The sequence below is a fragment of the Equus caballus genome, chromosome 13, assembly GCF_041296265.1.
Source record: "Equus caballus isolate H_3958 breed thoroughbred chromosome 13, TB-T2T, whole genome shotgun sequence".
Taxonomy (NCBI): domain Eukaryota; kingdom Metazoa; phylum Chordata; class Mammalia; order Perissodactyla; family Equidae; genus Equus; species Equus caballus.
The window spans coordinates 16,057,496-16,076,548 of record NC_091696.1 but is presented as its reverse complement, the minus strand read 5'-3'; positions in this window follow the sequence as shown (position 1 = coordinate 16,076,548).

Sequence of the window (19,053 nt, the reverse complement as noted above, 5' to 3'; positions counted from 1 at the left end):
TAAGAGCACTGTGCAGAGCGAGTTGTTTCTTAGCTTCCCAAAGAGCTGGAAGCAAGATGCTGTGGGGCCCAACTCGCCCTTTGGAAAGAAGCCTGCACGTTGTGCCTTTCAGCTCTAGGGCAAAGTAGCACACCCAGAGCAGAAGTCCTACTTCAGCCAGATCAGGCCTGCAAAGAAACTGCGTTTCACAGGCCTTTGGAAGAGATGTTCCGGGTAGGCTGTAAGAGCACTGTGCAGAGCGAGTTGTTTCTTAGATTTGCAAAGAGCTGGAAGCAAGATGCTGTGGGGCCCAACTCACCCCTTGGAAAGAAGCCGGCACGTTGTGCCTTTCAGCTCTAGGGCAATGTAGCACACCCAGAGCAGAAGTCCTACTTCAGCCAGATCAGGCCTGCAAAGAAACTGCGTTTCACAGGCCTTTGTAAGAGATGTTCCGGGTAGGCTGTAAGAGCACTATCCAGAGCGAGTTGTTTCTTAGCTTCCCAAAGAGCTGGAAGCAAGATGCTGTGGGGCCCAACTCGCCCTTTGGAAAGAAGCCTGCACGTTGTGCATTTCAGCTCTAGGGCAATGTAGCACACCCACAGCAGAAGTCCTACTTCAGCCAGATCAGGCCTGCAAAGACACTGCGTTTCCCAGGCCTTTGGAAGAGATGTTCCCGGTAGGTTGTAAGAGCACTGTGCAGAGCGAGTTGTTTCTTAGCTTCCCAAAGAGCTGGAAGCAAGATGCTGTGGGGCCCAACTCGGCCTTTGAAAGAAGCCTGCACGTTGGGCCTTTCAGCTCTAGGGTAAAGTAGCACACCCAGAGCAGAAGTCCTACTTCAGCCAGATCAGGCCTGCAAAGAAACTGCGTTTCACAGGCCTTTGGAAGAGATGTTCCCGGTAGGCTGTAAGAGCACTGTGCAGAGCGAGTTGTTTCTTAGCTTCCCAAAGAGCTGGAAGCAAGATGCTGTGGGGCCCAACTCGGCCTTTGGAAAGAAGCCTGCACGTTGTGCCTTTCAGCTCTAGGGCAAAGTAGCACACCCAGAGCAGAAGTCCTACTTCAGCCAGATCAGGCCTGCAAAGAAACTGCGTTTCATAGGCCTTTGGAAGAGATGTTCCCACTAGGATGTAAGAGCACTGAGCAGAGCGAGTTGTTTCTTAGCTTCCCAAAGAGCTGGAAGCAAGATGCTGTGGGGCCCACTCTCCCTTTGGAAAGAAGCCTGCACGCTGTGCCTTTCAGCTCTAGGGCAATGTAGCACACCCAGAGCAGAAGTCCTACTTCAGCCAGATCAGGCCTGCAAAGAAACTGCGTATCACAGGCCTTTGGAAGAGATGTTCCCGGTAGGCTGTAAGAGCACTGTGCAGAGCGAGTTGTTTCTTAGCTTCCCAAAGAGCTGGAAGCAAGATGCTGTGGGGCCCAACTCGCCCTTTGGAAAGAAGCCTGCACGTTGTGCCTTTCAGCTCTAGGGCAAAGTGGCACACCCAGAGCAGAAGTCCTATTTCAGCCAGATCAGGCCTGCAAAGAAACTGCGTTACACAGGCCTTTGGAAGAGATGTTCCCAGTAGGCTGTAAGAGCACTGTGCACAGCGAGTTGTTTCTTAGCTTCCCAAAGAGCTGGAAGCAAGAAGCTGTGGGGCCCAACTCGCCCTTTGGAAAGAAGCCTGCACGTTGTGCCTTTCAGCTCTAGGGCAATGTAGCACACCCAGAGCAGAAGTCCTACTTCAGCCAGATCAGGCCTGCAAAGAAACTGCGTTTCACAGGCCTTTGGAAGAGATCTTCCCGGTAGGCTGTAAGAGCACTGTGCAGAGCGAGTTGTTTCCTAGCTTCCCAAAGAGCTGGAAGCAAGATGCTGTGGGGCCCAACTCGCCCTTTGGAAAGAAGCCTGCACGTTGTGCCTTTCAGCTCTAGGGCAATGTAGCACACCCAGAGCAGAAGTCCTACTTCAGCCACATCAGGCCTGCAAAGAATCTGCGTTTCACAGGCCTTTGGAACAGATGTTCCCGGTAGGCTGTAAGAGAACTGTGCAGAGCGAGTTGTTTCTTAGCTTCCCCAAGAGCTGGAAGCGAGATGCTGAGGGGCCCAACTCGCCCCTTGGAAAGAAGCCTGCACGTTGTGCCTTTCAGCTGTAGGGCAATGTAGCACACCCAGAGCAGAAGTCCTACTTCAGCCAGATCAGGCCTGAAAAGAAACTGCGTTTCACAGGCGTTTGGAAGAGATGTTCCCGGTAGGCTGTAAGAGCAGTGTGCAGAGCGAGTTGTTTCTTAGCTTCCCAAAGAGCTGGAAGCAAGATGCTGTGTGGCCCAACTCGGCCTTTGGAAAGAAGCCTGCACGTTGGGCCTTTCAGCTCTAGGGCAAAGTAGCACACCCAGAGCAGAAGTCCTACTTCAGCCAGATCAGGCCTGCAAAGAAACTGCGTTTCACAGGCCTTTGGAAGAGATGTTCCCGGTAGGCTGTAAGAGCACTGTGCAGAGCGAGTTGTTTCTTAGCTTCCCAAAGAGCTGGAAGCAAGATGCTGTGGGGCCCAACTCGCCCTTTGGAAAAAGCGTGCACGTTGTGCCTTTCAGCTCTAGGGCAATGTAGCACACCCAGAGCAGAAGTCCTACTTCAGCCAGATCAGGCCTGCAAAGAAACTGCGTTACACAGGCCTTTGGAAGAGATGTTCCCGGTAGGCTGTAAGAGCACTGTGCAGAGCGAGTTGTTTCTTAGCTTCCCCAAGAGCTGGAAGCAAGATGCTGTGGGGCCCAACTCGCCCTTTGGAAAGAAGCCTGCACGTTGTGTCTTTCAGCTCTAGGGCAAAGTAGCACACCCAGAGCAGAAGTCCTACTTCAGCCAGATCAGGCCTGCAAAGAGACTGCGTTTCACAGGCATTTGGAAGAGATGTTCCCGGGAGGCTGTAAGAGCACTGTGCAGAGCGAGTTATTTCTTAGCTTCCCTAAGAGCTGGAAGCAAGATGCTGTGGGGCCCAACTCCTCCTTTGGAAAGAAGCCTGCACGTTGTGCCTTTCAGCTGTAGGGCATTGTAGCACACCCAGAGCAGAAGTCCTACTTCAGCCAGATCAGGCCTGCAAAGACACTGCGTTTCACAGCCCTCTGGAAGGGATGTTCCCGGTAGGCTGTAAGAGCACTGCGCAGAGCGAGTTGTTTCTTAGCTTCCCAAAGAGCTGGAAGCAAGATGCTGTGGGGCCCAACTCGCCCTTTGGAAAGAAGCCTGCACGTTGTGCCTTTCAGCTCTAGGGCAATGTAGCACACCCAGAGCAGAAGTCCTACTTCAGCCAGATCAGGCCTGCAAAGACACTGCGTTTCACAGGCCTTTGGAAGAGATGTTCCCGGTAGGCTGTAAGAGCACTGTGCAGAGCGAGTTGTTTCTTAGCTTCCCAAAGAGCTGGAAGCAAGATGCTGTGGGGCCCAACTCGCCCCTTGGAAAGCAGCCTTCACGTTGTGCCTTTCAGCTCTAGGGCCATGTTGCACACCCAGAGCAGAAGTCCTACTTCAGCCAGATAAGGCCTGCAAAGAAACTGCGTTTCACAGGCCTTTGGAAGAGATGTTCCCGATAGCCTGTAAGAGAACTGTGCATAGCGAGTTGTTTCTTAGCTTCCCAAAGAGCTGGAAGCAAGATGCTGGGGGGCACAACTCGCCCTTTGGATAGAAGCCTGCACGTTGTGCCTTTCAGTTGTAGGGCAATGTAGCACACCCAGAGCAGAAGTCCTACTTCAGCCAGATCAGGCCTGCAAATAAACTGCGTTTCACAGGCCTTTGGAAGAGATGTTCCCACTAGGCTGTAAGAGCACTGTGCAGAGCGAGAAGTTTCTTAGCTTCCCAAAGAGCTGGAAGCAAGAAGCTGTGGGGCCCAACTCGCCCTTTGGAAAGAAGCCTGCACGCTGTGCCTTTCAGCTCTAGGGCAATGTAGCACACCCAGAGCAGAAGTCCTACTTCAGCCAGATCAGGCGTGCAAAGAAACTGCGTTTCACAGTTCTTTGGAAGAGATGTTCCCGGTAGGCTGTAAGAGCACTGTGCAGAGCGAGTTGTTTCGTAGCTTCCCAAAGAGCTGGAAGCAAGATGCTGTGGGGCACAACTCGCCCTATGGAAAGAAGCCTGCACGTTGTGCCTTTCAGCTCTAGGGCAAAGTAGCACACCCTGAGCGGAAGTCCTACTTCAGCCAGATCAGGCCTGCAAAGAAACTGCGTTTCCCAGGCCTTTGGAAGAGATGTTCCCGGTAGGCTGTAAGAGCACTGTGCAGAGCGAGTTGTTTCTTAGCTTCCCAAAGAGCTGGAAGCAAGATGCTGTGGGGCTCAACACGCCCTTTGGAAAGGAGCCTGCACGTTGTGTCTTTCAGCTCTTGGGCAATGTAGCCCACCCAGAGCCGAAGTCCTACTTCAGCCAGATCAGGCCTGCAAAGAAACTGCGTTTCACAGGCCTTTGGAAGAGATGCTCCCCGTAGGCTGTAAGAGCACTGTGCAGAGCGAGTTGTTTCTTAGCTTCCCTAAGAGCTGGAAGCAAGATGCTGTGGGGCCCAACTCGCCCTTTTTAAAGAAGCCTGCACATTGTGCCTTTCAGCTGTAGGGCAATGTAGCACAGCCAGAGCAGAAGTCCTACTTCAGCCAGATCAGGCCTGCAAAGAAACTGCGTTTCACAGGCCTTTCGACGAGATGTTCCCGGTAGGCTGTAAGAGCACTGTGCAGAGCGAGTTGTTTCTTAGCTTCCCTAAGAGCTGGAAGCAAGATGCTGTGGGGCCCAACTCGCCCTTTGGAAAGAAGCCTGCACATTGTGCCTTTCAGCTGTAGGGCAATGTAGCACACCCAGAGCAGAAGTCCTACTTCAGCCAGATCAGGCCTGCAAAGAAACTGCGTTTCACAGTCCTTTCGACGAGATGTTCCCGGTAGGCTGTAAGAGCACTGTGCAGAGCGAGTTGTTTCTTAGCTTCCCTAAGAGCTGGAAGCAAGATGCTGTGGGGCCCAACTCGCCCTTTGGAAAGAAGCCTGCACGTTGTGCCTTTCAGCTCTAGGGCAAAGTAGCACACCCAGAGCAGAAGTCCTACTTCAGCCAGATGAGGCCTGCAAAGAAACTGCGTTTCATAGGCCTTTGGAAGAGATGTTCCCACTAGGATGTAAGAGCACTGAGCAGAGTGAGTTGTTTCTTAGCTTCCCAAAGAGCTGGAAGCAAGATGCTGTGGGGCCCACTCTCCCTTTGGAAAGAAGCCTGCACGTTGTGCCTTTCAGCTCTAGGGCAATGTAGCACACCCAGAGCAGAAGTCCTACTTCAGCCAGATCAGGCCTGAAAAGAAACTGCGTTTCACAGGCCTTTGGAAGAGATGTTCCGGGTAGGCTGTAAGAGCACTGTGCAGAGCGAGTTGTTTCTTAGATTTGCAAAGAGCTGGAAGCAAGATGCTGTGGGGCCCAACTCACCCCTTGGAAAGAAGCCGGCACGTTGTGCCTTTCAGCTCTAGGGCAATGTAGCACACCCAGAGCAGAAGTCCTACTTCAGCCAGATCAGGCCTGCAAAGAAACTGCGTTTCACAGGCCTTTGTAAGAGATGTTCCGGGTAGGCTGTAAGAGCACTATCCAGAGCGAGTTGTTTCTTAGCTTCCCAAAGAGCTGGAAGCAAGATGCTGTGGGGCCCAACTCGCCCTTTGGAAAGAAGCCTGCACGTTGTGCATTTCAGCTCTAGGGCAATGTAGCACACCCAGAGCAGAAGTCCTACTTCAGCCAGATCAGGCCTGCAAAGACACTGCGTTTCCCAGGCCTTTGGAAGAGATGTTCCCGGTAGGTTGTAAGAGCACTGTGCAGAGCGAGTTGTTTCTTAGCTTCCCAAAGAGCTGGAAGCAAGATGCTGTGGGGCCCAACTCGGCCTTTGAAAGAAGCCTGCACGTTGGGCCTTTCAGCTCTAGGGTAAAGTAGCACACCCAGAGCAGAAGTCCTACTTCAGCCAGATCAGGCCTGCAAAGAAACTGCGTTTCACAGGCCTTTGGAAGAGATGTTCCCGGTAGGCTGTAAGAGCACTGTGCAGAGCGAGTTGTTTCTTAGCTTCCCAAAGAGCTGGAAGCAAGATGCTGTGGGGCCCAACTCACCCTTTGGAAAGAAGCCTGCACGTTGTGCCTTTCAGCTCTAGGGCAAAGTAGCACACCCAGAGCAGAAGTCCTACTTCAGCCAGATCAGGCCTGCAAAGAAACTGCGTTTCATATGCCTTTGGAAGAGATGTTCCCACTAGGATGTAAGAGCACTGAGCAGAGCGAGTTGTTTCTTAGCTTCCCAAAGAGCTGGAAGCAAGATGCTGTGGGGCCCACTCTCCCTTTGGAAAGAAGCCTGCACGCTGTGCCTTTCAGCTCTAGGGCAATGTAGCACACCCAGAGCAGAAGTCCTACTTCAGCCAGATCAGGCCTGCAAAGAAACTGCGTATCACAGGCCTTTGGAAGAGATGTTCCCGGTAGGCTGTAAGAGCACTGTGCAGAGCGAGTTGTTTCTTAGCTTCCCAAAGAGCTGGAAGCAAGATGCTGTGGGGCCCAACTCGCCCTTTGGAAAGAAGCCTGCACGTTGTGCCTTTCAGCTCTAGGGCAAAGTGGCACACCCAGAGCAGAAGTCCTATTTCAGCCAGATCAGGCCTGCAAAGAAACTGCGTTACACAGGCCTTTGGAAGAGATGTTCCCGGTAGGCTGTAAGAGCACTGTGCACAGCGAGTTGTTTCTTAGCTTCCCAAAGAGCTGGAAGCAAGATACTGTGGGGCCCAACTCGCCCTTTGGAAAGAAGCCTGCACGTTGTGCCTTTCAGCTCTAGGGCAATGTAGCACACCCAGAGCAGAAGTCCTACTTCAGCCAGATCAGGCCTGCAAAGAAACTGCGTTTCACAGGCCTTTGGAAGAGATCTTCCCGGTAGGCTGTAAGAGCACTGTGCAGAGCGAGTTGTTTCCTAGCTTCCCAAAGAGCTGGAAGCAAGATGCTGTGGGGCCCAACTCGCCCTTTGGAAAGAAGCCTGCACGTTGTGCATTTCAGCTCTAGGGCAATGTAGCACACCCAGAGCAGAAGTCCTACTTCAGCCACATCAGGCCTGCAAAGAATCTGCGTTTCACAGGCCTTTGGAACAGATGTTCCCGGTAGGCTGTAAGAGCACTGTGCAGAGCGAGTTGTTTCTTAGCTTCCCCAAGAGCTGGAAGCGAGATGCTGAGGGGCCCAACTCGCCCCTTGGAAAGAAGCCTGCACGTTGTGCCTTTCAGCTGTAGGGCAATGTAGCACACCCAGAGCAGAAGTCCTACTTCAGCCAGATCAGGCCTGCAAAGAAACTGCGTTTCACAGGCGTTTGGAAGAGATGTTCCCGGTAGGCTGTAAGAGCAGTGTGCAGAGCGAGTTGTTTCTTAGCTTCCCAAAGAGCTGGAAGCAAGATGCTGTGTGGCCCAACTCGGCCTTTGGAAAGAAGCTTGCACGTTGGGCCTTTCAGCTCTAGGGCAAAGTAGCACACCCAGAGCAGAAGTCCTACTTCAGCCAGATCAGGCCTGCAAAGAAACTGCGTTTCACAGGCCTTTGGAAGAGATGTTCCCGGTAGGCTGTAAGAGCACTGTGCAGAGCGAGTTGTTTCTTAGCTTCCCAAAGAGCTGGAAGCAAGATGCTGTGGGGCCCAACTCGCCCTTTGGAAAGAAGCGTGCACGTTGTGCCTTTCAGCTCTAGGGCAATGTAGCACACCCAGAGCAGAAGTCCTACTTCAGCCAGATCAGGCCTGCAAAGAAACTGCGTTTCACAGGCCTTTGGAAGAGATGTTCCCGGTAGGCTGTAAGAGCACTGTGCAGAGCGAGTTGTTTCTTAGCTTCCCCAAGAGCTGGAAGCAAGATGCTGTGGGGCCCAACTCGCCCTTTGGAAAGAAGCCTGCACGTTGTGTCTTTCAGCTCTAGGGCAAAGTAGCACACCCAGATCAGAAGTCCTACTTCAGCCAGATCAGGCCTGCAAAGAGACTGCGTTTCACAGGCCTTTGGAAGAGATGTTCCCGGTAGGCTGTAAGAGCACTGTGCAGAGCGAGTTATTTCTTAGCTTCCCTAAGAGCTGGAAGCAAGATGCTGTGGGGCCCAACTCCTCCTTTGGAAAGAAGCCTGCACGTTGTGCCTTTCAGCTGTAGGGCATTGTAGCACACCCAGAGCAGAAGTCCTACTTCAGCCAGATCAGGCCTGCAAAGAAACTGCGTTTCACAGCCCTCTGGAAGGGATGTTCCCGGTAGGCTGTAAGAGCACTGTGCAGAGCGAGTTGTTTCTTAGCTTCCCAAAGAGCTGGAAGCAAGATGCTGTGGGGCCCAACTCGCCCTTTGGAAAGAAGCCTGCACGTTGTGCCTTTCAGCTCTAGGGCAATGTAGCACACCCAGAGCAGAAGTCCTACTTCAGCCAGATCAGGCCTGCAAAGACACTGCGTTTCACAGGCCTTTGGAAGAGATGTTCCCGGTAGGCTGTAAGAGCACTGTGCAGAGCGAGTTGTTTCTTAGCTTCCCAAAGAGCTGGAAGCAAGATGCTGTGGGGCCCAACTCGCCCCTTGGAAAGCAGCCTGAACGTTGTGCCTTTCAGCTCTAGGGCCATGTTGCACACCCAGAGCAGAAGTCCTACTTCAGCCAGATAAGGCCTGCAAAGAAACTGCGTTTCACAGGCCTTTGGAAGAGATGTTCCCGATAGCCTGTAAGAGAACTGTGCATAGCGAGTTGTTTCTTAGCTTCCCAAAGAGCTGGAAGCAAGATGCTGGGGGGCACAACTCGCCCTTTGGATAGAAGCCTGCACGTTGTGCCTTTCAGTTGTAGGGCAATGTAGCACACCCAGAGCAGAAGTCCTACTTCAGCCAGATCAGGCCTGCAAAAAAACTGCGTTTCACAGGCCTTTGGAAGAGATGTTCCCACTAGGCTGTAAGAGCACTGTGCAGAGCGAGAAGTTTCTTAGCTTCCCAAAGAGCTGGAAGCAAGAAGCTGTGGGGCCCAACTAGCCCTTTGGAAAGAAGCCTGCACGCTGTGCCTTTCAGCTCTAGGGCAATGTAGCACACCCAGAGCAGAAGTCCTACTTCAGCCAGATCAGGCGTGCAAAGAAACTCCGTTTCACAGGCCTTTGGAAGAGATGTTCCCGGTAGGCTGTAAGAGCACTGTGCAGAGCGAGTTGTTTCGTAGCTTCCCAAAGAGCTGGAAGCAAGATGCTGTGGGGCACAACTCGCCCTATGGAAAGAAGCCTGCACGTTGTGCCTTTCAGCTCTAGGGCAAAGTAGCACACCCTGAGCGGAAGTCCTACTTCAGCCAGATCAGGCCTGCAAAGAAACTGCGTTTCACAGGCCTTTGGAAGAGATGTTCCCGGTAGGCTGTAAGAGCACTGAGCAGAGAGAGTTGTTTCTTAGCTTCCCAAAGAGCTGGAAGCAAGATGCTGTGGGGCCCAACTCGCCCTTTGGAAAGAAGCCTGCACCTTGTGCCTTTCAGCTCTAGGGCAAAGTAGCACACCCAGAGCAGAAGTCCTACTTCAGCCAGATCAGGCCTGCAAAGAAACTGCGTTTCACAGGCCTTTGGAAGAGATGTTCCGGGTAGGCTGTAAGAGCACTGTGCAGAGCGAGTTGTTTCTTAGATTTGCAAAGAGCTGGAAGCAAGATGCTGTGGGGCCCAAGTCACCCCTTGGAAAGAAGCCGGCACGTTGTGCCTTTCAGCTCTAGGGCAATGTAGCACACCCAGAGCAGAAGTCCTACTTCAGCCAGATCAGGCCTGCAAAGAAACTGCGTTTCACAGGCCTTTGTAAGAGATGTTCCGGGTAGGCTGTAAGAGCACTGTGCAGAGCGAGTTGTTTCTTAGCTTCCCAAAGAGCTGGAAGCAAGATGCTGTGGGGCCCAACTCGCCCTTTGGAAAGAAGCCTGCACGTTGTGCCTTACAGCTCTAGGGCAATGTAGCACACCCAGAGCAGAAGTCCTACTTCAGCCAGATCAGGCCTGCTAAGAAACTGCGTTTCCCAGGCCTTTGGAAGAGATGTTCCCGGTAGGTTGTAAGAGCACTGTGCAGAGCGAGTTGTTTCTTAGCTTCCCAAAGAGCTCGAAGCAAGATGCTGTGGGGCCCAACTCGGCCTTTGAAAGAAGCCTGCACGTTGGGCCTTTCAGCTCTAGGGTAAAGTAGCACACCCAGAGCAGAAGTCCCACTTCAGCCAGATCAGGCCTGCAAAGAAACTGCGTTTCACAGGCCTTTGGAAGAGATGTTCCCGGTAGGCTGTAAGAGCACTGTGCAGAGCGAGTTGTTTCTTAGCTTCCCAAAGAGCTGGAAGCAAGATGCTGTGGGGCCCAACTCACCCTTTGGAAAGAAGCCTGCACGTTGTGCCTTTCAGCTCTAGGTCAAAGTGGCAAACTCAGAACAGAAGTCCTACTTCAGCCAGATCAGGCCTGCAAAGAAACTGCGTTTCACAGGCCTTTGGAAGAGATGTTCCCGGTAGGCTGTAAGAGCACTGTGCAGAGCGAGTTGTTTCTTATCTTCCCAAAGAACAGGAAGCAAGATGCTGTGGGGCCCAACTCGCCCTTTGGAAAGAAGCCTGCACGTTGTGCCATTCAACTCTAGGGCAATGTAGCACACCCAGAGCAGAAGTCCTACTTCAGGCAGATCAGGCCTGCAAAGAAACTGCGTTCCACAGGCCTTTGGAAGAGATGCTCCCGGTAGGCTGTAAGAGCAGTGTGCAGAGCGAGTTGTTTCTTAGCTTCCCAAAGAGCTGGAAGCAAGATGCTGTGTGGCCCAACTCGGCCTTTGGAAAGAAGCCTGCACGTTGGGCCTTTGAGCTCTAGGGCAAAGTAGCACACCCAGAGCAGAAGTCCTACTTCAGCCAGATCAGGCCTGCAAAGAAACTGCGTTTCACAGGCCTTTGGAAGAGATGTTCCCGGTAGGCTGTAAGAGCACTGTGCAGAGCGAGTTGTTTCTTAGCTTCCCAAAGAGCTGGAAGCAAGATGCTGTGGGGCCCAACTCGCCCTTTGGAAAGAAGCGTGCACGTTGTGCCTTTCAGCTCTAGGGCAATGTAGCACACCCAGAGCAGAAGTCCTACTTCAGCCAGATCAGGCCTGCAAAGAAACTGCGTTTCACAGGCCTTTGGAAGAGATGTTCCCGGTAGGCTGTAAGAGCACTGTGCAGAGCGAGTTGATTCTTAGCTTCCCCAAGAGCTGGAAGCAAGATGCTGTGGGGCCCAACTCGCCCTTTGGAAAGAAGCCTGCACGTTGTGTCTTTCAGCTCTAGGGCAAAGTAGCACACCCAGAGCAGAAGTCCTACTTCAGCCAGATCAGGCCTGCAAAGAGACTGCGTTTCACAGGCATTTGGAAGAGATGTTCCCGGTAGGCTGTAAGAGCACTGTGCAGAGCGAGTTATTTCTTATCTTCCCTAAGAGCTGGAAGCAAGATGCTGTGGGGCCCAACTCCTCCTTTGGAAAGAAGCCTGCACGTTGTGCCTTTCAGCTGTAGGGCATTGTAGCACACCCAGAGCAGAAGTCCTACTTCAGCCAGATCAGGCCTGCAAAGACACTGCGTTTCACAGCCCTCTGGAAGGGATGTTCCCGGTAGGCTGTAAGAGCACTGTGCAGAGCGAGTTGTTTCTTAGCTTCCCAAAGAGCTGGAAGCAAGATGCTGTGGGGCCCAACTCGCCCTTTGGAAAGAAGCCTGCACGTTGTGCCTTTCAGCTCTAGGGCAATGTAGCACACCCAGAGCAGAAGTCCTACTTCAGCCAGATCAGGCCTGCAAAGACACTGCGTATCACAGGCCTTTGGAAGAGATGTTCCCGGTAGGCCGTAAGAGCACTGTGCAGAGCGAGTTGTTTCTTAGCTTCCCAAAGAGCTGGAAGCAAGATGCTGTGGGGCCCAACTCGCCCCTTGGAAAGCAGCCTGCACGTTGTGCCTTTCAGCTCTAGGGCCATGTAGCACACCCAGAGCAGAAGTCCTACTTCAGCCAGATAAGGCCTGCAAAGAAACTGCGTTTCACAGGCCTTTGGAAGAGATGTTCCCGATAGCCTGTAAGAGAACTGTGCATAGCGAGTTGTTTCTTAGCTTCCCAAAGAGCTGGAAGCAAGATGCTGGGGGGCACAACTCGCCCTTTGGAAAGAAGCCTGCACGTTGTGCCTTTCAGTTGTAGGGCAATGTAGCACACCCAGAGCAGAAGTCCTACTTCAGCCAGATCAAGCCTGCAAAAAAACTGCGTTTCACAGGCCTTTGGAAGAGATGTTCCCACTAGGCTGTAAGAGCACTGTGCAGAGCGAGAAGTTTCTTAGCTTCCCAAAGAGCTGGAAGCAAGAAGCTGTGGGGCCCAACTCGCCCTTTGGAAAGAAGCCTGCACGTTGTGCCTTTCAGCTCTAGGGCAATGTAGCACACCCAGAGCAGAAGTCCTACTTCAGCCAGATCAGGCATGCAAAGAAACTGCGTTTCACAGTTCTTTGGAAGAGATGTTCCCGGTAGGCTGTAAGAGCACTGTGCAGAGCGAGTTGTTTCTTAGCTTCCCAAAGAGCTGGAAGCAAGATGCTGTGGGGCCCAACTCGCCCTTTGGAAAGAAGCCTGCACGTTGTGCCTTTCAGCTCTAGGGCAATGTAGCACACCCAGAGCAGAAGTCCTACTTCAGCCAGATCAGGCCTGCAAAGAAACTGCGTTCCACAGGCCTTTGGAAGAGATGCTCCCGGTAGGCTGTAAGAGCACTGTGCAGAGCGAGTTGTTTCTTAGCTTCCCAAAGAGCTGGATGCAAGATGCTCTGGGGACCACTCGCCCTTTGTAAAGAAGCCTGCACGTTGTGCCTTTCATCTCTAGGGCAATGTAGCACACCCAGAGTAGAAGTCCTACTTCAGCCAGATCAGGCCTGCAAAGAAACTGCGTTACACAGGCCTTTGGAAGAGATGTTCCAGGTAGGCTGTAAGAGCACTGTGCAGAGCGAGTTGTTTCTTAGCTTCCCAAAGAGCTCTAAGCCAGATTCTGTGGGGCCCAACTCGCCCTTTGGAAAGAAGCCTGCACGCTGTGCCTTTCAGCTCTAGGGCAATGTAGCACACCCAGAGCAGAAGTCCTACTTCAGCCAGATCAGGCGTGCAAAGAAACTCCGTTTCACAGGCCTTTGGAAGAGATGTTCCCGGTAGGCTGTAAGAGCACTGTGCAGAGCGAGTTGTTTCGTAGCTTCCCAAAGAGCTGGAAGCAAGATGCTGTGGGGCACAACTCGCCCTATTGAAAGAAGCCTGCACGTTGTGCCATTCAACTCTAGGGCAATGTAGCACACCCAGAGCAGAAGTCCTACTTCAGGCAGATCAGGCCTGCAAAGAAACTGCGTTCCACAGGCCTTTGGAAGAGATGCTCCCGGTAGGCTGTAAGAGCAGTGTGCAGAGCGAGTTGTTTCTTAGCTTCCCAAAGAGCTGGAAGCAAGATGCTGTGTGGCCCAACTCGGCCTTTGGAAAGAAGCCTGCACGTTGGGCCTTTCAGCTCTAGGGCAAAGTAGCACACCCAGAGCAGAAGTCCTACTTCAGCCAGATCAGGCCTGCAAAGAAACTGCGTTTCACAGGCCTTTGGAAGAGATGTTCCCGGTAGGCTGTAAGAGCACTGTGCAGAGCGAGTTGTTTCTTAGCTTCCCAAAGAGCTGGAAGCAAGATGCTGTGGGGCCCAACTCGCCCTTTGGAAAGAAGCGTGCACGTTGTGCCTTTCAGCTCTAGGGCAATGTAGCACACCCAGAGCAGAAGTCCTACTTCAGCCAGATCAGGCCTGCAAAGAAACTGCGTTTCACAGGCCTTTGGAAGAGATGTTCCCGGTAGGCTGTAAGAGCACTGTGCAGAGCGAGTTGATTCTTAGCTTCCCCAAGAGCTGGAAGCAAGATGCTGTGGGGCCCAACTCGCCCTTTGGAAAGAAGCCTGCACGTTGTGTCTTTCAGCTCTAGGGCAAAGTAGCACACCCAGAGCAGAAGTCCTACTTCAGCCAGATCAGGCCTGCAAAGAGACTGCGTTTCACAGGCATTTGGAAGAGATGTTCCCGGTAGGCTGTAAGAGCACTGTGCAGAGCGAGTTATTTCTTAGCTTCCCTAAGAGCTGGAAGCAAGATGCTGTGGGGCCCAACTCCTCCTTTGGAAAGAAGCCTGCACGTTGTGCCTTTCAGCTGTAGGGCATTGTAGCACACCCAGAGCAGAAGTCCTACTTCAGCCAGATCAGGCCTGCAAAGACACTGCGTTTCACAGCCCTCTGGAAGGGATGTTCCCGGTAGGCTGTAAGAGCACTGTGCAGAGCGAGTTGTTTCTTAGCTTCCCAAAGAGCTGGAAGCAAGATGCTGTGGGGCCCAACTTGCCCTTTGGAAAGAAGCCTGCACGTTGTGCCTTTCAGCTCTAGGGCAATGTAGCACACCCAGAGCTGAAGTCCTACTTCAGCCAGATCAGGCCTGCAAAGACACTGCGTATCACAGGCCTTTGGAAGAGATGTTCCCGGTAGGCCGTAAGAGCACTGTGCAGAGCGAGTTGTTTCTTAGCTTCCCAAAGAGCTGGAAGCAAGATGCTGTGGGGCCCAACTCGCCCCTTGGAAAGCACCCTGCACGTTGTGCCTTTCAGCTCTAGGGCCATGTAGCACACCCAGAGCAGAAGTCCTACTTCAGCCAGATAAGGCCTGCAAAGAAACTGCGTTTCACAGGCCTTTGGAAGAGATGTTCCCGATAGCCTGTAAGAGAACTGTGCATAGCGAGTTGTTTCTTAGCTTCCCAAAGAGCTGGAAGCAAGATGCTGGGGGGCACAACTCGCCCTTTGGAAAGAAGCCTGCACGTTGTGCCTTTCAGTTGTAGGGCAATGTAGCACACCCAGAGCAGAAGTCCTACTTCAGCCAGATCAGGCCTGCAAAAAAACTGCGTTTCACAGGCCTTTGGAAGAGATGTTCCCACTAGGCTGTAAGAGCACTGTGCAGAGCGAGAAGTTTCTTAGCTTCCCAAAGAGCTGGAAGCAAGAAGCTGTGGGGCCCAACTCGCCCTTTGGAAAGAAGCCTGCACGTTGTGCCTTTCAGCTCTAGGGCAATGTAGCACACCCAGAGCAGAAGTCCTACTTCAGCCAGATCAGGCATGCAAAGAAACTGCGTTTCACAGTTCTTTGGAAGAGATGTTCCCGGTAGGCTGTAAGAGCACTGTGCAGAGCGAGTTGTTTCTTAGCTTCCCAAAGAGCTGGAAGCAAGATGCTGTGGGGCCCAACTCGCCCTTTGGAAAGAAGCCTGCACGTTGTGCCTTTCAGCTCTAGAGCAATGTAGCACACCCAGAGCAGAAGTCCTACTTCAGCCAGATCAGGCCTGCAAAGAAACTGCGTTCCACAGGCCTTTGGAAGAGATGCTCCCGGTAGGCTGTAAGAGCACTGTGCAGAGCGAGTTGTTTCTTAGCTTCCCAAAGAGCTGGATGCAAGATGCTCTGGGGACCACTCGCCCTTTGTAAAGAAGCCTGCACGTTGTGCCTTTCATCTCTAGGGCAATGTAGCACACCCAGAGTAGAAGTCCTACTTCAGCCAGATCAGGCCTGCAAAGAAACTGCGTTACACAGGCCTTTGGAAGAGATGTTCCAGGTAGGCTGTAAGAGCACTGTGCAGAGCGAGTTGTTTCTTAGCTTCCCAAAGAGCTCTAAGCCAGATTCTGTGGGGCCCAACTCGCCCTTTGGAAAGAAGCCTGCACGCTGTGCCTTTCAGCTCTAGGGCAATGTAGCACACCCAGAGCAGAAGTCCTACTTCAGCCAGATCAGGCGTGCAAAGAAACTCCGTTTCACAGGCCTTTGGAAGAGATGTTCCCGGTAGGCTGTAAGAGCACTGTGCAGAGCGAGTTGTTTCGTAGCTTCCCAAAGAGCTGGAAGCAAGATGCTGTGGGGCACAACTCGCCCTATTGAAAGAAGCCTGCACGTTGTGCCTTTCAGCTCTAGGGCAAAGTAGCACACCCAGAGCAGAAGTCCTACTTCAGCCAGATCAGGCCTGCAAAGAAACTGCGTTTCACAGGCCTTTGGAAGAGATGTTCCGAGTAGGCTGTAAGAGCACTGTGCAGAGCGAGTTGTTTCTTAGATTTGCAAAGAGCTGGAAGCAAGATGCTGTGGGGCCCAAGTCACCCCTTGGAAAGAAGCCGGCACGTTGTGCCTTTCAGCTCTAGGGCAATGTAGCACACCCAGAGCAGAAGTCCTACTTCTGCCAGATGAGGCCTGCAAAGAAACTGCGTTTCACAGGCCTTTGTAAGAGATGTTCCGGGTAGGCTGTAAGAGCACTATCCAGAGCGAGTTGTTTCTTAGCTTCCCAAAGAGCTGGAAGCAAGATGCTGTGGGGCCCAACTCGCCCTTTGGAAAGAAGCCTGCACGTTGTGCCTTTCAGCTCTAGGGCAATGTAGCACACCCAGAGCAGAAGTCCTACTTCAGCCAGATCAGGCCTGCAAAGACACTGCGTATCACAGGCCTTTGGAAGAGATGTTCCCGGTAGGCCGTAAGAGCACTGTGCAGAGCGAGTTGTTTCTTAGCTTCCCAAAGAGCTGGAAGCAAGATGCTGTGGGGCCCAACTCGCCCCTTGGAAAGCAGCCTGCACGTTGTGCCTTTCAGCTCTAGGGCCATGTAGCACACCCAGAGCAGAAGTCCTACTTCAGCCAGATAAGGCCTGCAAAGAAACTGCGTTTCACAGGCCTTTGGAAGAGATGTTCCCGATAGCCTGTAAGATAACTGTGCATAGCGAGTTGTTTCTTAGCTTCCCAAAGAGCTGGAAGCAAGATGCTGGGGGGCACAACTCGCCCTTTGGAAAGAAGCCTGCACGTTGTGCCTTTCAGTTGTAGGGCAATGTAGCACACCCAGAGCAGAAGTCCTACTTCAGCCAGATCAAGCCTGCAAAAAAACTGCGTTTCACAGGCCTTTGGAAGAGATGTTCCCACTAGGCTGTAAGAGCACTGTGCAGAGCGAGAAGTTTCTTAGCTTCCCAAAGAGCTGGAAGCAAGAAGCTGTGGGGCCCAACTCGCCCTTTGGAAAGAAGCCTGCACGTTGTGCCTTTCAGCTCTAGGGCAATGTAGCACACCCAGAGCAGAAGTCCTACTTCAGCCAGATCAGGCATGCAAAGAAACTGCGTTTCACAGTTCTTTGGAAGAGATGTTCCCGGTAGGCTGTAAGAGCACTGTGCAGAGCGAGTTGTTTCTTAGCTTCCCAAAGAGCTGGAAGCAAGATGCTGTGGGGCCCAACTCGCCCTTTGGAAAGAAGCCTGCACGTTGTGCCTTTCAGCTCTAGGGCAATGTAGCACACCCAGAGCAGAAGTCCTACTTCAGCCAGATCAGGCCTGCAAAGAAACTGCGTTCCACAGGCCTTTGGAAGAGATGCTCCCGGTAGGCTGTAAGAGCACTGTGCAGAGCGAGTTGTTTCTTAGCTTCCCAAAGAGCTGGATGCAAGATGCTCTGGGGACCACTCGCCCTTTGTAAAGAAGCCTGCACGTTGTGCCTTTCATCTCTAGGGCAATGTAGCACACCCAGAGTAGAAGTCCTACTTCAGCCAGATCAGGCCTGCAAAGAAACTGCGTTACACAGGCCTTTGGAAGAGATGTTCCAGGTAGGCTGTAAGAGCACTGTGCAGAGCGAGTTGTTTCTTAGCTTCCCAAAGAGCTCTAAGCCAGATTCTGTGGGGCCCAACTCGCCCTTTGGAAAGAAGCCTGCACGCTGTGCCTTTCAGCTCTAGGGCAATGTAGCACACCCAGAGCAGAAGTCCTACTTCAGCCAGATCAGGCGTGCAAAGAAACTCCGTTTCACAGGCCTTTGGAAGAGATGTTCCCGGTAGGCTGTAAGAGCACTGTGCAGAGCGAGTTGTTTCGTAGCTTCCCAAAGAGCTGGAAGCAAGATGCTGTGGGGCACAACTCGCCCTATTGAAAGAAGCCTGCACGTTGTGCCATTCAACTCTAGGGCAATGTAGCACACCCAGAGCAGAAGTCCTACTTCAGGCAGATCAGGCCTGCAAAGAAACTGCGTTCCACAGGCCTTTGGAAGAGATGCTCCCGGTAGGCTGTAAGAGCAGTGTGCAGAGCGAGTTGTTTCTTAGCTTCCCAAAGAGCTGGAAGCAAGATGCTGTGTGGCCCAACTCGGCCTTTGGAAAGAAGCCTGCACGTTGGGCCTTTCAGCTCTAGGGCAAAGTAGCACACCCAGAGCAGAAGTCCTACTTCAGCCAGATCAGGCCTGCAAAGAAACTGCGTTTCACAGGCCTTTGGAAGAGATGTTCCCGGTAGGCTGTAAGAGCACTGTGCAGAGCGAGTTGTTTCTTAGCTTCCCAAAGAGCTGGAAGCAAGATGCTGTGGGGCCCAACTCGCCCTTTGGAAAGAAGCGTGCACGTTGTGCCTTTCAGCTCTAGGGCAATGTAGCACACCCAGAGCAGAAGTCCTACTTCAGCCAGATCAGGCCTGCAAAGAAACTGCGTTTCACAGGCCTTTGGAAGAGATGTTCCCGGTAGGCTGTAAGAGCACTGTGCAGAGCGAGTTGATTCTTAGCTTCCCCAAGAGCTGGAAGCAAGATGCTGTGGGGCCCAACTCGCCCTTTGGAAAGAAGCCTGCACGTTGTGTCTTTCAGCTCTAGGGCAAAGTAGCACACCCAGAGCAGAAGTCCTACTTCAGCCAGATCAGGCCTGCAAAGAGACTGCGTTTCACAGGCATTTGGAAGAGATGTTCCCGGTAGGCTGTAAGAGCACTGTGCAGAGCGAGTTATTTCTTAGCTTCCCTAAGAGCTGGAAGCAAGATGCTGTGGGGCCCAACTCCTCCTTTGGAAAGAAGCCTGCACGTTGTGCCTTTCAGCTGTAGGGCATTGTAGCACACCCAGAGCAGAAGTCCTACTTCAGCCAGATCAGGCCTGCAAAGACACTGCGTGTCACAGCCCTCTGGAAGGGATGTTCCCGGTAGGCTGTAAGAGCACTGTGCAGAGCGAGTTGTTTCTTAGCTTCCCAAAGAGCTGGAAGCAAGATGCTGTGGGGCCCAACTCGCCCTTTGGAAAGAAGCCTGCACGTTGTGCCTTTCAGCTCTAGGGCAATGTAGCACACCCAGAGCTGAAGTCCTACTTCAGCCAGATCAGGCCTGCAAAGACACTGCGTATCACAGGCCTTTGGAAGAGATGTTCCCGGTAGGCCGTAAGAGCACTGTGCAGAGCGAGTTGTTTCTTAGCTTCACAAAGAGCTGGAAGCAAGA